The following is a 6,000-nucleotide window of genomic DNA, read 5'->3' as shown; positions in this document are numbered from 1 at the left end:
CTTTAGCTTAATGAATTCTCTACTCGTCTTTCATGTCTTCTAGGAGAGCTTTATCAATTAGCTTCAAAGCTACAAGGTTGAATCCTCATCAACATGAGATTTAAGTATGCATAACTTGATTTTTCCCACCCCAAGTTTAGATTTTAGTGGGTTCATGCAAAAAAAAAGCTAAATGTTTGAAGGCTCAAATGGGCTAGTAATAGATGATGAACATTCTAAGTAATAGGAAATAATTTGGTTTAACCAAAGATGGCCTCCTATCCCTAATGATGCTTGCTTGTAGGCACAATGATTCAAGCTCTTTTAATAAATTCCTCTTAAAAAAAAGGATGAATGCTCTAACGATGTGAAACAAAAGACTTTTGAAAATTGGATCGAGTGCATGGATTCTTGGGATTTTCCGATGGATGGACTCTTTTTGATTGCCTTTTAAGACCATTTCTTCTTATATTCTAAGTCAAATAACAAAAGTCTTCACATGGATCAAATGAAATTAATCATTCTTTGGTACAAGTTGATTGTTCAAGCCTTAAAACATCAAGATTTAGAAAATGTTTTGTCCAATGGATCACCATGTACCATTTTGAAAAGGAGACTTCATCTTTTTGTTCTTTTTTTTTTAATCTTGAAAGAGAAAAAAAAATTGGCTTTTTTGAAAAAGTCACTAGGAAGTTCAATGGTCCTAGTTCAAAGATTTTTTTTTTTTTTTTGTTTTTTTTAAATGACTCAAAGGCCCAATGCCCCTAGTCCAAACACTTTCTCATTTGAAATTTTTTTTCTTTTTCTTCTTTTTTTTTTGGAATTTTTAAAAAATATATACATGAACAAAGTACATCAAATGGATTTTTAGAATTTAAAGAAATATAGAAACATGGAATAAACAAACAAACTTTAAGCTTAACCATGATGTTGCAAACCAAATGTAAAGTGAGGCAAAGTTGGGCCGCTTGCTTCTTCTTGGTCCATTGAGGACGCTTAAGACTTGGTGGGCTTGAAGCTTGATTATGATCTTTTGGTATTTGCTTGAAATGGCTTGGCCTTGCACTTGGAAGGCATGCATCTTGTGAGGTTTTGGCCTTTGATGTTGACCATGTCTATACACCTTCGATGTGCTCAAGTGTTGGGCTTAGACTCATTCAAGAAACAATTTTGGGCTTCCATGCCAAGTAGATTTCAATCATAGGCTTTTGGGCTTGAGTTCATTCATAACATACAAGGTTCAAACAATTATGATGGGCTCAAGCATTGAACTAGAGTCATCATGGTTCAAACAACGGCCACACACATGTCATGAAAGGAAATTTACATGGACCGACCTAAAGGTAGGTTCTATAGGTCATTACAACATAGGTAGAAGGTAGGTTCAAGGTCCCTACAACCTAGGACGTCGTACCTCCCAACTTGTGACGCCAGGAGAGCTGCATTGGTCTGAACAGTTTAGTTTACCCCTATGAACCACCATGGTATAACCATGATGATCCTTGTGGCGGTGGGTGGTAAGTTCACCGTTGGGTATGTGAGTCTCAGGAAGACCACAATCCACGGCTAATACTATTGGGCTTCCAGGCTAGCACATAAATAAAATAAATTTCATTCAAGCAAATGATGCATGACATGCAATATAATGACATATAAGACAATTATATACAAAAAGTAATAAACAAACAATGACATGGTTGGCCACCATAAGCTAATTGAAGCTTAGCCATCAATATCCCCAGTGGAGTCACCACTGTGAGAGACCGCGCCCCCGGCCTATTTTTAGGAGGTGTTTGGCCAAACTTATGTGAATGGGTGGAGTCATGTTATTGCCTCTCAAAATGGAGGTTCGACTGATTACATTTTCCCCTTTAGATTAAGGGTTTTACAATGGAGTCGCCACTTATTAAATTATTGGAATAAATAAGAAAACCAAAATTGAAAAATTCCTCATTTTATTAATTTACAATTGAATTTACATTGATGAAAGGAAAATTATATGGCTTTGGTCCTAGATACAATCTAAGATAAAGTACATAGCTTTGTTTCCTAGTTACAACCTAGAAACTGAAAATTACAAGGATAAGCAATGATCTATCATCTCTTGATCTAAACTCGGAGGCTATGTTACAAGGTGGGAAGGTGTTAAACACCCACCTTGCCCGGTGAAACCGGTCTTCTAGATTATGGTGGCCAACATTCATATCATATCATCCAATATGTCAATCAATTTACATGTTGAATTTAATGTGTGTGCATGTGATAAACCCTAATTCAATTTATTAAGCATTGCATTTGGATTGAAAAATGAATTCTAGTGAATGTATGTGGATGGTGATATCCTAGATTCAAGAATTTGAAAGAATTATGAAACAAACATGTTTTTCATATTTTTGATGTGGATTTAAGATTAAAACTAGTGTTATGCATAAGCATGTGATGAACAACCAAGAACATGTGAAGAATACATAAGAACATATAAGAACAATCAAACATATTCAAGAGAATTTAAATAATTGCTATCATGTTTTAATCTTAAATTCTCATCATAACAACATAAAAAACTAGTTAGGAAAATAGATTATACCTTCATGTAAGATCCATACGGTGGATGAGGAAACTGGAGGTCTTAAGAGTGGAGGAAAAAAAGAGCTAGGAGAGGCAGAGTGAGTCTCACTCAATACCTTGAGTCTCAGGAAGACCAAAATTTGACAAGACTACTCAACTCACTAGAACTCAAGAGATGAGAAGAGATGGGGTTTTTGTCTTCTCTTGGAATAAGGAGAGGGGGAATTTATATAGTAGCGGTGGAGAAAATATGAATGGAAAGTCATTTAATGAGGGTTGACAAAGATTCATAAACCTAGACCTTATTTTAGCCCTTGGGGAAATTTGGTGCATTAAATGTAAAGATTTGTGAAAGTGAGGAGTAAGCAAAATTCGGTTTTTCCATAACTACTGTAACAGCCTGTAGAACCAAATTCAAAAAATCATATCTTACTCAATATGATCGGAATTGTCTCGTTCTTGTGCTCAAATTGAAGCCCCGGATGTCTAGTTTCTGGGAAAATTAACCTCATTCACAGATTCAAAATATTCTAAGAGATATCAACGAAATTGTAAGCAGAGGTCATTTATTAGAAAATAATTTCAGCACAATTAACGTTAATAGTTCCCAAATTAGTTTCCAATTAACATTAATAGGCTCCAATCACTTCCATTTCAGACTTAATTAGTTTCAAATTTGCCCTAATTAAAAGATAATTGCACAAATTACTCATTGAATAATTAATGTTTGACTATCTAACTAATTAGGTGTGTGCAACCTTACCATAAAATGTAGTCCTACCCAATCAAATTACGACACGTCATTAATCTCAAATTGATTATAATTATAACCAATTAGAATCAATTGTTCATAATCACATATAGTCGGACTAAATTTGTGACAGTGCATCTCGGCCATTAAAAATTTATTTGATGCTAACTTTCAATCTGATGGTCCGACTAGGGCTTATGACCAATCGATTTGATCGTTACAACATCAAGATCATTTTGGTGAAATGAGATTAAGGATCTAATGACCAAAATTAAGATGCATATTACCAAGGTGAAATTACCCTTTTACCCTCCATATGAGGTTAAATGTAGGTTGCAAAATGGGGTGTCAACACAAATATTAACACTTGAAGCTAAGGTTGTAGGCTATAAGAAGAGAGAGAAGAGGTTGCTGCTCTGTTTGGGGATGTCGCTAGTGATATGTGGGATGTTGCTTTGTGTGGTCCTATCTTTGGTTTGTTAGATAGGTTGGGTGAACATGGTTAGAGAGGTGGGTAGGAATTAGTGTTGGGATTTAGTGGAAAGGCCAAACATTTTGTGTAGGTTTGTTTGTAAGTTTTGGCAGTTTGGTAGGAGGTGTTATGTGTTGCTCTGTGTTGGAAAATGGTGGTATGCTTTAGTCAAGCTAAAGGCATGTGGTTGTATGTTTTTGCAGTATGTTTCCAATTAGAATTGGAAACACCTAATTCAACCTGTAATTTGAACTACTAGTTGATATTTATGGCAGTGTGTTTAATTTTTATTAATAATTGATGTGTTGTTAGGCTTACATTTATTAATATTATATTGTGATGTTTATGTCTGGTGCATTTTTTGACAAGTAATGGTTGAAATTTTGGACCTAGCTTCACCAACACCACTTGCAAGTTTGTTGGACCAACATCACTCTCAACATCACTTTCAACATGAATTCCTCACTTTAAGGGTTGTTGTACCTGTTATGTATGAATCATTGACATGGTATGATTGAAAATGTGAAGCTAACATCATGAATGCATCAATTTTTACCAATTGTTGTACCTGCCATGTATGCATTTATGACCTGTTATGGTTGAAAACTATGGGCTTACAATCTGGTCTTGGAATCACTATCAAAACAACTATAAAGAGACATAGAATAGCATAGCACTTTTCATCATTTTTCAAAACAACTTTATTGCTTAACATCACCTTTCATTAATCAATGTGTCAACTTTTGGTGCACCACATCAAAACAAAACACAATGCACCAAAACAACCAATATAGATAATGCTTTACAACCAATTTGTTTGGGCTTCACACCAAAACAGCCAAATAGTTCAGCTTTACAGTCAATTAGTTCAAGCTTTACATATATGTACCAAAAAGCCATCTTTCAAGCAACATAAATAACAAAAAATGGTTACTAAATACAGGGCACATCATCTCCTAGGACCATGGCCAGAAGACTAGCTTCTAGCAAACCTCACTGCCTCCATATATCTTGCTGCATTTCTGGTTGCATTGAGTGTCTCAAAGGTGACTGCCTTCCTCCTCTTTTGTCTGTTCTGCCTTGAATTGGGTTTGGTATTAGCTGAGGGTGGAGGTGCACTTGTGAACACATTAGGTGGGATGGTTGGTGGTGCAATTTGTACAGATGGCTCAACATTGGAGGTTGGTGTTCCAACAACTGGTGTGCTTGCATTACCATCCCTAGTAGCCTACAATTAACCAAACATTAAGTAAGTAATCAACCTACAATCAGCCTATAATCATTGAGCATGACATAGTAAATTTACCCTTCTAGTGGTCCTTCTGGGTTGATTTGCACTCCCAAGAGGGGGAGGAGTTCCCTCTTACTTCTCCCTTACAACTTCTCATGTTGTGCCCTAACTTCCCACAAGACTTGCATTGCTTGGAAATGCCTATTTCCCTATTCTTTCTGTGACTTCTAGGTTCATCAGGTTCTTAAGCCCTCTTCTTCTTAGGCCTGCTAAGAGGTCTTCTTTTGATAGGTGGGTACATAGGAAGCACCCCTGGGTTTCCACATTTTCTGGCCATTAATTGGATCAATGAGAGGGTTGTAGCATGCAATGTATGTGGACTTTTTATAGCAGCCATTAACATATTTTTCAGCATCTTCCCTGTTGAAAAAGATGCAAGAAATGGCATGGGCTCAGGGTATGCCAGTGGTGTACCACTTCCTACAGCTACACTTGTATTCAACCAAATCCATAGTGAAACTCTCCAAGCCATTCTTCACTTCAAATTTAGTATGCCCAGCCCAACATGCTAGCCACCTGTTGCAAGCCATCTTCTCCTTGTACAGTCTCTTCCTTACCTTAATCATTTCCCTGTAAACTTGAAATCTGGTCATTAGATATAGCCTAATGTACTCAAGCTGCAAGCACATATACAGAAATGGGGAAAATATCAATTATATAACATAGACTTCATGAAACAATGACAAAGCACAAATATCAGTAATTTGTATAGGTGGCATACCATTGTGATTACAGGTTTGCTCCTAAATTTCAGTATCCTACTGTTGAAGCTTTCACACATGTTATTCAAGATTGTGTCACTCTGACCATCACCACTGAACATATGCCTAGCCCATATAGTGGTTTAGTGAGACTGCAACCACTTGTATGCATCTTCATCAACCTCCATCTCATTCATTGCCCTTTCATGTTTTTGTTGATAAGTGGCTTTAGCAGCTT

Source organism: Castanea sativa, chromosome 12 (assembly GCF_040712315.1).
Source record: "Castanea sativa cultivar Marrone di Chiusa Pesio chromosome 12, ASM4071231v1".
Taxonomy (NCBI): domain Eukaryota; kingdom Viridiplantae; phylum Streptophyta; class Magnoliopsida; order Fagales; family Fagaceae; genus Castanea; species Castanea sativa.
This window is presented reverse-complemented; position numbering follows the sequence as displayed.